This window comes from Paramormyrops kingsleyae, chromosome 7 (assembly GCF_048594095.1).
Source record: "Paramormyrops kingsleyae isolate MSU_618 chromosome 7, PKINGS_0.4, whole genome shotgun sequence".
Taxonomy (NCBI): domain Eukaryota; kingdom Metazoa; phylum Chordata; class Actinopteri; order Osteoglossiformes; family Mormyridae; genus Paramormyrops; species Paramormyrops kingsleyae.
In genome coordinates, this window is record NC_132803.1 from 25214178 (window position 1) to 25224901 (window position 10724).

Below are 10724 nucleotides of genomic sequence, written 5' to 3' on the forward strand. Positions count from 1 at the left end.
TCAAATAGTAGCTATTCCAGTACAACTAAATAATATCATAGGCAGACAAAAGCTTGTCTTTCATACTGTTACAATATTGGATCAAGTCAAGGACTTAATTTACACGTTGTAGGAGTTGTCTAAAGAATTAAAAAAAAAGACATTTCCAGAAACAATGAGGTTCGAAACAGTTAATTTATAAAAATCACACTCCTTTCATGGAGGCGGAGTGGAGATACTAGAGAGGCTGAAATGGCTCTTTTTGCTCATTTGTCTTGGGGGGGATCGCATCTCCCCCCGGACTGCCAAGAGTGCTGCTATAACAACCGCAGGCGGCGAGGAAGCGCTTCGGGCTCATGGGGAGGGCACATTATTTCAAAAGACAAGGCGGCTTTTAAAACTGCCGTTCAGTGGAACAAGAAGACATCAGCATAGTCCAAGAAATGCTGAAGATAAACAGATAAGAGTTCAGTCAAATGTATGCCTGTAAATCACACAAACCATGCAGATATCTGGAATACATCATTTTTTGCATTTTAAACAGACTACACAGACAATTACATTTGTAATGACTGAACACCAACAACTAGCAAAATCTAACTGACTTGTAGCAATAGCATTTTTTTTAATTATTTCTCCATATTAACTAGTGTACTTTTTGAATTAATTTCAAGTAGAGGAACCCTAATCTTGACTGGCTGGTTTTTCTGTTAGGCTCTGCACTAAATCAAAACTCCCCCGCAACAAACTATTTTAGCATCCATTCTCAGTAGAGTGGACAAGACGTAAAGAGATGGACCATCTTGGTGCAGTTCTGGTAATGCTGAAGAATGAAGCAGAAGATGAAAACAGCAGCAGCCAAAATGACACACATACATACATACATACATACATACATACATACATACATACATACATACATACACATACACATACACACACACACACACACACACACACACATACACACATACACACATACACACATACACACACACATACACACATACACACATACATACATACATACATACATACATACATACATACATACATACATACATACATACATACATACCTACCTACCTACCTACCTACCTACCTACCTACCTACCTACCTACCTACCTACCACTGGTACAGGAAATTCAAATAAACCATAAACTGACAAACAAACAGGGAAACCCTTACAAAAGGCGAGCAAATCTAGCCAAGATAGCAGAAACATGAAGCCGGCCACCTCCCTTATGACTGCTCTACAAGGGAGCAGGAAATAACTGAATCATTGTGTAATGCTATCTCGCTTTAGGGAGATGGGCTGCAGCCCTGCAACAGCTCTCAGACGAAAAAGAGAACAAGTCCCAGAGTAAGTAGGGAACGCTTCAGGAAACCTGTAAATGAAACAGTGTTTATAAGTGACAAAAGCTTTATGTGATGAAAACTAAAAAGCAGTTTTAATTACAGTAAGAAATAAACTAAGGCAGCTCGGTGTACAATGGAGTCACGTCCAAGGTCACTGCAGAAACCAAACACCCTGGCTAACCCAGAAAAAAATTACAAAGCAGATCAGTGACATTCTTGGATTATTTGGGAAGATTTTTCTAGTTTTATATATTCGGACAGATCACTTCTCACTGGTTGAAGAAGTGTAATAAACTGACACACCCCTGGTGCTGCAATGTACGGAAACGATTTTGAAACGTATAAAACGCTACACACTTTATTAACGACCAGCTCAGCATGAATATTTAGCAAAACATGAGATATTTCCTACAATTGCAGTTCTACAGTTCTGATTGGTCTAAGTGAGTCCGGTAGAAATCCAGTACCGAGTACCAGTAGGTCTCATTTGGGGTTGTGGCCACGACAGCTTTTGAAAAAAGCCAACCAGCATGCAGGAGACACTAGAGCAGTAACATACCTCAACTCTCCAGTTCTCAGATGCTCCGAATGGAGTCTCGGGTTTATTTAACCCCACACTGGAGGATCTAAACTCCAGTTAACTCCAGGGATGTGTAATACTCAGACGACCAAAGTAATTTTATAGCCTGAATTCCACATTGCTATACATGAAAATAAAGGTGTGAACAGGTCCTACAAACACACACAGACTACAGAATAAAGAAGATACAGGCGTCGGCTCAATGGCTTCTTCCCATACCCTGAAATCTCATCCCGTCCAACAAATGAAAGTAACCTCTTACTTGAGTTTCAAACTGTAAAGCATTAATGACCCTATATGATTTCCCATGTTCTATTACTACAACATTGTTAACAAATCCGTTTCAGCCCTTATGGTATATATTAGGAGTACATTCTTAGGTTAGACTTAATATTGGGGGCCTGTCTCTAAAGACACGGTTACACCGCACCAAACCCCGGTGAGAAGCTGCGAGTTTTCCAGCGGAATCTCCGTGACCAGGCTGCCAAATAACCGCCATAAATTTCCTTCAGTCAAAGGCAGTCTGGATCCGGGGCCCTACTCAGGCCAAGGGCAAACGGTTCCTAAGCAATAAATAAAGAGAAACGTATCAAGGAAAACCCCTGATACAGATCAGGTGTCCCGTGATATATACAAGTTATAAACATCTGAGCACTTTGTTTTTTGGTGCAAATAAAGATGGACAAAGGTGTGTTATACAGACCTATGTCAGTCCTTCCCAGGATGAATGGAAACTCATAAACGAATAGGACCGCTTCCAATTCTAGAGGCTGAAAGCCTCTTTCAGCTGTTCGCCTGAAGTTATATAGCACCACAAGCCATGAAGCAATGAACTACAAAAAGAATTTCCTATTGCATGATCCATAATGTACATTTCTGGACACCAAACCGACAGAGTTATGTTCTGTTGACTGTTCTCTAGTGTGTGTGTGTTTTTTTTTTTTTTTTTGGGCTATAAATGCTCCAAGCATTTTTAAAATTTTCTTTAAAATAAAATAGAAACAATACTTGATTGCAATTTAAAAATTACAGGACATGATCTTTCTTAATTGAAAATTAATTAGTGGCATACAGGTGTGGATGAGAAAGCAAGGTCAGGCAGTCTCTGAAGCGGCTCGGATTAAGAGCTTTGCTCAATGTCCCAACGGTTTAAACTGGGGGTTCCACAGACCACGAAACTCACAGTTCGGTCTGTATCATGGTTTTGACTCATGGATTGGATATTTTTTGCATCAACAATAAAAGAGAGATGGAAATACAAGTTTGCTTTTCATTGCTTCAATTGCTACTGCCACCTTACTATACTGATTGAATCCCAAGGAATACCACCCACATGCAGTTACTGCCAAGGTGCCCTGGCACTTCGCAGAGATGGATCTCTGTCCACCAACTCAGGGACAGAACTCACAGCTCTACAGCACATACCTACATCCAGCTATACTGCCGCACAGCACGCATTTTCTCACATACCACCTACACTGCTGCAAGCAGCTCAACGCATGGGATTAAGCAGAAACGCAGGAAAGATTAAGATTCACTTCATTGATCCCAGGGGGAAAGTGCAATCTAAAAAACACCAGAGAGGAGAAATCAGTATCAGATCTCAGTTAGGATTGTTGTCTGGACATAAAATAAATAGCAAAATATTCCTCTTTCCATTCATCTGAAAGTATTTTGTTGCCAAATATTAGCTCAAATGCTTTGGAAAATGTATTCTGGAATAGATTCAATTGCAGTTGATCAATTTCTGAGCCAAAAACATATTTTTGGTTGTGCAGTCGCATAGTATTGACTGTAGTCACCATGGAAATGATGCACATTTCCATGGAAACAGAGAGTAGCTTATTACGTTATATAATCCAACAAAAACACACACACTTAACTCTTTAAAAGGATAATATTAACAATGAATGACTCTATATATGTGTGCGCGTGTGTATAGATAGAGATATAGAGATAGAGATAAAGATATATATAGATACAATTAAGACGTCATCTTTCCCCCACAATGAAAAGCAAACTAAGGGCAGAAGTATATCTGCTGTAGTATCCACTCTACAGCATCTTCAGGAATGAATACGGTTTTAACGCACTGTGTGCTATATTAAGAAACTATCCGTGCTGCCTGAAGAGTTGATGGCAAAAAGAAAACAAGGAAAATCCAGCATTCGTACATTATAGGTGTTTCACGTAGTTAATGCACCGAATGGGTTTTATAAAAATGATATTTAATAAAATTTCTAATAGATATGAAATATAACAAATGCAACTGAGACAATAGATTGAAAAATCTACTAAAATAAAAACACTAAGTATGAGATATCGTTAATTATTCCTGAACAAGAAAACAACATCGCAGAATGGTCAGTGATATGATATAAATGAAGATTAACTATCATTACATTCCTTTCAATCAAATCATGTAAAAAAAATTCCCTTCATATGTCACTGTGTTCATTTTGCACTGAAACTAAGCAATTTAAGTAAAAAAAAAAGACATGAAATAATTACAGTAAAAATTAAGTAATAGTAATTTGACAGCTTTATTGTGCCAGACTGGTGGTTCAGAATTTGAATCCGTAATTTGTTATACCCTTAAAAATGAGCAGAACAGCCTGTAAAGAAATTCATACTGCAGGTGAGAGGTTCTGGACCAGGGGCCCGGGGCCCGCTAGGTGGCCTCAGCGAGGGCGGAGGGGGGCTGTGCCATTTATTAGAAAAGTGTAGGAAAAGAATACAACATAAAGCTAGGGTCAGAAAGTAGCCTATACTGGATTTTTATGGTATATCGATATACTTACATCTTTCAAATGAAAATATAGGATAACAATACCATTTATATCGATATACGGTGTGTTTAAATTGAGGCTCTATTAAAGATTTTTTACAGAAATTTATAGTATTTCTTCCTGGTTGTAAAGAACAAGAGCTTTGTTTGTGACATTACACAGAATCCCAGAATTCACAGCTAAAATCAAAGCGCCTCATGGGGAAGCCCACAGAGGGGAAATGTGAGCAATCACTGTTACTTTGTTCATTTCATTTTAAAACATTGTTAAACATAAGTAACGTGCGATACTCATTTTATTTAGTTGAAGGCTAAATGGTTAATTAATAATTTGATTGTGATTCTAATAAAAAAATATTGTGATTTGGCCATCTCTCACCTCTATGCACAACAGTACAATAAATTTAAAACAGAACATGTTACAATTAACATACCATGCAGTTATGCACAAAGGCTGAAAGACAAAGAAAAGGCAAAGAGCTGAAGTTTGTTTTTAAAAGTGTTTGTTATATGGTTCAGTATATAACCCTTCAGACCCATTTTCTATCACACTAGGTCAATCAATGAAATGTCATTTTAACATACACTTTCAGGTAAATGTGATCAAATTTGGGGAGAGGAATCATTTTTAGAATATATTAAATACATATCATCAGTGGCAGATCACATTGCTTTGCTCTCAGTTCATCCCCAAAAACCTTCACTTGCTGAACAGAGGATGTGGCACAACAGAAATCGGTCAAACAATATATTATTAATATCTGGCTCACGCTTACATGGAGAAGGGAATAATCACAGAAGAGTGTGCAAAATATGCACAGAATCTAGTATGCTTGAGATTAGTGCGTCTTGAGTGACACATTAGGTGTCAGTCGTACGACTGTTATGTAATACACTGCACACTAAAATGAGAGATAACCACTTTGAACTCAAGCACTCCAGTGGGAATAAAATACATCAGTGTGCAGCATGATTAACAAGCCTGTGGTTTTCAGCTTCAGACCAGGCGATGCTTCACACACTTCAGTGTTTCCCCCAGAGGTCTCTAGGTGTGGTAGCCTGAAGTAAAGCAGCGTAAAAGAGCAACATTTTCCACTCAAGAACAGCACTTACTCTACAGTCAAAGCAAGATTAATCAAGCACAGTGAGATGAATGGTTTAATATAACATTTTTGGCTCAGCACTGCACATCCAGCTATAAGGAAACAAGTTATAGCGCCATAATTTCGATGTGACTATTGCTAACAACGTATCTGGGGTAAAATCTTGGTCCTTGAAAGGAAAAAAAAAACCACACACACAAAATAGTTTTTGCCAGATTTTTTTGTCTGTACATTACAGGTCTATTTTGCTTGAAGACACAAAACCATCACGACCACCTTAATCTTCAAAAGCACAAAAGGAGATCAGCAGCTGAATGTCACTGCCTGAATTTTCTAAATGCGACAAAGAAGTAGAAATAAAGTTGAGCTCCTTCATAACCTTAAGCATTAAGTGATGAAACATAAATTCACTTAACTGCTTCAAAAATGATCATCTTACAAAAGGCAAAATCAGAAAAGGGGAAAACCCAAAAAGAAGCATTTCCACAATTTAAAATTATATTCTAAAATCATTACAATAATGTAACGATTCTTGTGTACATATGCCTGTAATGTACTACCTACCTTATTTATACGATGCTTTAGATAAAAGAATTGGGGAAATAAATGTATCACAAATGTAAATATGAGAATGATGATAATCACTCTTCCAGCCTGTTCTGCACTTACCCCCCAAAAAGACTTTTGGATATTTTTCAAGAAGTAAGTTGATCAGCAAAATGCAACAAACTGCAGTAGTAACACAATAAGTGCACACGGGTTTGCTATTAGGTTAAAAAAAAAAAGCGTGGGGGGCTTTTCCTACTTGTTACAGCCCACAGAGGCCTTGTGGGTAGAAAGGAAGAGAGAGGATAGAGCAGCGAGGGGTGTGGGCATATGTCAATACAAAAAAACACACATGGAGTAGAAACTGGAAAGTAAAAAGGAATGTACAGATGGACTGCAGGAGGGTCAGGCCCTCAGAGTGTAAACTTCATTCCTAAAGAATGAAAGAATAGCTGGATCCAGTGAGCTGGCTGCACGCAGTTCCCTCTGTGCAATGTGACTGCAAAGGGAGGAGACTGAGCAAAAAAAAAATAAACTGACCTAGAGATGTGGAACCTGTCTCCATTCAGGCCTCCAGCAATGACCTGAAAGCATTACAGGTCTGTCACACGCATCGGTGCTGTGCCACTCGTTAGTGTGCCCAGTTAATCTTTTACAGCCGTCACTGACAAATCCTTATTCTGGGATGAACTGCGATGCACTGAGCAGGAAGACAACCCATGTAATTTTCTGGTAAATATAAAAAGCTATTCTGCAGACTTCACTGCAGAAGACTTCACTGCAAGGCTGTCACTGGAGCAACTGGGGGTTACGGGCCTTGTTCCAGAGCTCAATGGTGACATCACTTCATCGACCCTGGAACCAGTGACTGTCCGATTAGGAGCACAGCACCCTAACCAGCTGAGCCATACACTGCAGTATACAAAAGTAACACTAATTCCATTCAATTTATATTCATGAAAGGAAAACTACGAACACATTTTCTATAAGGCTGGGAATGTCATGAGCAGGAAGACAACCCATGTCATTTTCTGGTAAATATAAAAAGCTATTCTGCAGACTTCATCGCCAAACGCAAAGCTTTCATTTTCCTCAAACAAATCAATAATTTAACTGCATTTATTCATTTAGCAGACATTTTTACACAAGGTGACATACAACAGTAAAGGCAGGCTCAGGCTGTCACTGGAGCAACTGTTGGTTACGGGCCTTGTTCCAGAGCCCAATGGTGAGATCACTTCATCGACCCTGGGATTTGAACCAGTGACTGTCCGATTAGGAGCACAGCACCCTAACCAGCTGAGCCATACACTGCAGTACACAAAAGTAACACTAATTCTATTCAATTTATATTCATGAAAGGAAAACTATGAACACATTTCCCATAAGGCTGGGAAAACACAGATTTTGGCCATTCATTTACTGAGGATGGCTGAAGCCATGACTGAAACTTTTCCCAACAAAGATTAGCCTGTTAAGATATTAAACTTACAAACCCTATTAATGAATCAGCGATTATTACACACTGAATTCCTGTTAAGATACCAGAAAATAAATGACACCTCAGGCTCTTACCTCACCAAAACAACAACAAAAAAAAAAATATGCAAAAGAGATAGAGATTTTCGGAAGGAAACTCAGTTCTACACATCTACACGTTTCCTTTGTAAGATGTGTAACACAGTAGAACACAACTCAAAATTAAACTACTGAACAGAATGGAAAGTTAAGTTTTCAAGCATGTGAACTGCTTCCTAATAATAAGAGGTAAACCTGGATAAGCTAAAACCCATGTTTTGGTCTGGACACTTCCTCATCTAGACAAATAAGCTAAATAACAGGGTTATTAAGTGTGTGTATGTATGTGTATATATATATATATATATATATATATATATATAAAAAACCATACAGCACAGGTGATCAAGCATCAGTAGACCCATTAAAAAGTCACAGAGTATGTTCTGTTGCAGTCATTTTGTGTGATTATTTTGTTTAGATATTCAAATTATATATTCACATATCCGCTGTTTTCTGTGAAAGTGAGTGAAGGCCTGAAAATGCACCCCCAGCCCTCATTGTGAGTGGAAGGGACTGCAGGAGACTTCCTGGCCTGGGGGTGGGGCAACAATTTGCGGGGATAGTGGGGGAGGCTTAACGCTGGCTTCGGTTTCTTAACTCCATGTACGACAACATATTGTGTAAGGATAACTATCGTCTTGTTGCCAGACGTAACTCAAAGTACACTTTCTTATCTCAAGGGACAAAAAAGCGGCAGCTTTATAGCAATCTTATGCATGTTGCTGCACTGACGCAGAGAATTTGTTTATAAAGAGTATTCAGTATTATTTTCCTTGAATTCAAAAATCAGTTTTTGTTATTATTTAACACTCAAGAAAAAAAAAACTATTATTACTACCTTAATTTAAGTACTAAACTGAAGAAGGTGGTAACGGCATTATTCGGTCATAGAAAAAAAAAACAGCAGAACGTTTAAATAGTTTACCTGTAAATGTATATAAATTACCAATTGTACAGTGTTCAGGATAGTCATTCTACCCGACATGTCACCTCCTTATCATTACAAATATGGATTTTCACTACCGTCATAACCCCCCCCCGGAGTATATCGAAATATTACATAAGTCATACAGCCATAGACTACAGTACATTCAACTACGCAAGAAGTGTCCAAACGTGAAATATAAGCATACAATTACACTTCGTATAACAATTTCAACATTTCAAGATAGAAACAAATAACCGGGTAAAACTTAACTAACATCAAACTGCAGTTGAACTTTTAGTACCTTTTAAATAAACGTCGATCCGCTTACTAAACAATGCAGACCAAACCAAAATCATTGCCATGTCCTTTGGGTTTTTTATCACTAAATGCCAGGAAAAAAAAAAAACTCCGGTATATACATATGAATTACATACAAGACATATTAATTAATGATCAAATTCCGCTATACAAATTATTATTATTATTATTATTATTATTATTAAATACCCTCATAACTTTGCAAAATAAGCAGTCTAAGGGTTAATGCATCATACAGATCCATATTTGTGCTCAAAGAGGACATTTACAACAGGCACAAAGCATAGTGTAATGCAATTTTCCCGAGTGAATTTCAATTTACTGCATCTGTCAACTGCATAATGCATCGTTCATGTGACCAGCGAGTCAGAGTAGGAGCATGCAGTAATACGTGTCAAGCATGTTACAACAATTTTAATTTAAAATGAGAATAACACGCCACTGCACAATGGCCTCCGTTTCAAATCTATACGAATAGAAACTGTGACCGCCTACGTTTAGAAAAGGACTTTCTGTCGAGACACTACCAATATCTATCCTGCACCGTGCATTAGCAACGGAGGTGAATTCAAGTTAAAAACAAATGCCGAACACACACGCCCCTGTACAGCCTCCATTCCTCTTATCTTAGTAGCTAACAGGCTAAACAGCCAGCTTAGTGTTAAAGGGAAAATAGCCTTTAAATGACTGCAACTATCTCGCTTTTAGCGTTGTCTGTCACTATGACTTGTGATCGGCCTGATTCTGCCTTACCCAAGGTAAACTTGACTCGAACCCGATGAACAACACTTCTTCTGCTTTGGCAAGCAAGCTTGAATTTTTCACTATTTTTATCCGCGCAGCCCCGCTGCTTTCGAAAAGGTCTACCCCCTTTAGCTCGTCGCTCCTGTGGCGCTCCGCCCCGCGCTCTGGGGTGCGGCAAGATTACAAACCGCAACCAATAGGGAGCCGCATTACTGAGAGCGTGTGAATTCAACCTCCCTACATGCCAGCACCGGCCTTTCTTATGGGCCTTTTCCATATAATACAGCTGTAGTCTGCTCCTACATTCTGGATATTGCACGCTGAACAAGTGTTATCTTTAGTTTCTAATAGCACTTTTTTCCTTCTTGGAAATGCACACTTACATTATTAATTGCATTAAAGTGACAGTTTACGAACATTTACATTTCCGCGCATGTGTATCTTACATCGCCCGATTCTCCTTTTATCTGGGTATTTGATTTGTCACTTCAATTTAAATTCTTTACATGTGCTGTTAATATCTACCAAGGGAGGAACATGACATTGGCCCAGGTTGTCGTCGAAGGAAAAAAAACATTCAACTGACCATAAATGGTTAAAGGTCAAATTCAAATATAGCTTTAACCTGAAAATAACAATACTTACAATACTTGATAATATGTTCATAAAGAAAAAGTTAAAGCTAAATGAAATGCGATTTATTATTTGCATGTGTAATTGTAAATTTTCTAAGAAATGTAAGCTGTTTTATAGTGAAAATAAAACATAAGTCAGTGAAGGGTCTGTGGTTTTGTGAC

At 38.2% G+C, this 10724-nt stretch overlaps 1 protein-coding gene across 8 annotated transcripts in view; it reads right to left on the reverse strand.

Annotated features, from left to right (window-relative positions):
- Nucleotides 1-10095, reverse strand: part of LOC111834236 (alpha-adducin-like) — a 34026-nt gene extending 23931 nt beyond the window's left edge. For 7 of the 8 annotated variants that reach the window (XR_002835966.2, XR_002835967.2, XM_023793310.2 and 4 more), the window contains exon 1: nucleotides 9937-10095. The gene's annotated coding sequence lies outside the window, so the exon portion shown is untranslated. Of the gene's footprint in view, nucleotides 1-1109; nucleotides 1256-9936 lie in introns of those variants that run through there. The other variant, XM_072714601.1, reaches the window with a different exon arrangement.
- Nucleotides 10096-10724: the final 629 nt, after the last annotated feature.